This window comes from Macadamia integrifolia, chromosome 2 (genome assembly GCF_013358625.1).
Source record: "Macadamia integrifolia cultivar HAES 741 chromosome 2, SCU_Mint_v3, whole genome shotgun sequence".
Classification (NCBI taxonomy): Eukaryota; Viridiplantae; Streptophyta; class Magnoliopsida; order Proteales; family Proteaceae; genus Macadamia; species Macadamia integrifolia.
The window spans coordinates 28951347-28952061 of NC_056558.1; positions in this window are offsets into that span (position 1 = coordinate 28951347).

The following is a 715-nucleotide window of genomic DNA, read 5'->3' on the forward strand; positions in this document are numbered from 1 at the left end:
GTGTGTTGTTGTCAATGACCATGAAACATTCTATACATGAAGAATTGAGGCGATAAAAATGGCCAATGTAGCATTTACCAAAGCTAAGAAAACTCAAACATGAATGACAGATCATCAGACAGGAAAGAGGAAGCCAAATTATAGATGGACTCAGAACATGAAACAATATGAAAATTTTAATTGTAACCCAATTCTTGGTGTTCAAAGATACCCAAGTTCATCAAAACATATAAGCAAGACCCCCTGGCAGCTGGCATCTTGAGGAATTATGCACTTATTTGGTTGGGTACAATAATTGAACTTTTTGGTTTGGGAAAAGTTAATATATTGTTTTTATTCAGTGAGTCAGTCGGTGATTATATTGGAAAGCTTGCCTTTAATACTGTCATTCATCATGTTTGGTGGGAAAGAAATGACCGAAGGTGGGCCTCGTCATCGCGCACTGTAAAACAGATCTGAGAAGCCAATACTTTTGAGATTAAAAATAGGCTCCTCCCAATTCGTACAGCGAGCCCAGACACTATACGAAAACGAAATAGGCATCCGGCCACATGTTGGAACCTTTCATTTATTTCTCCCCCCCCCCCCACCCCAGCTTCTTGATATATCATCATTTTATGGCTGTTTCTTCCCTCCCCTGTTTTTGATGTATCATCATTTATTAGTTGTTTTCCCCCTCCCTGTCTTTTGATTTATCATCTTTGATTGCTAGTTT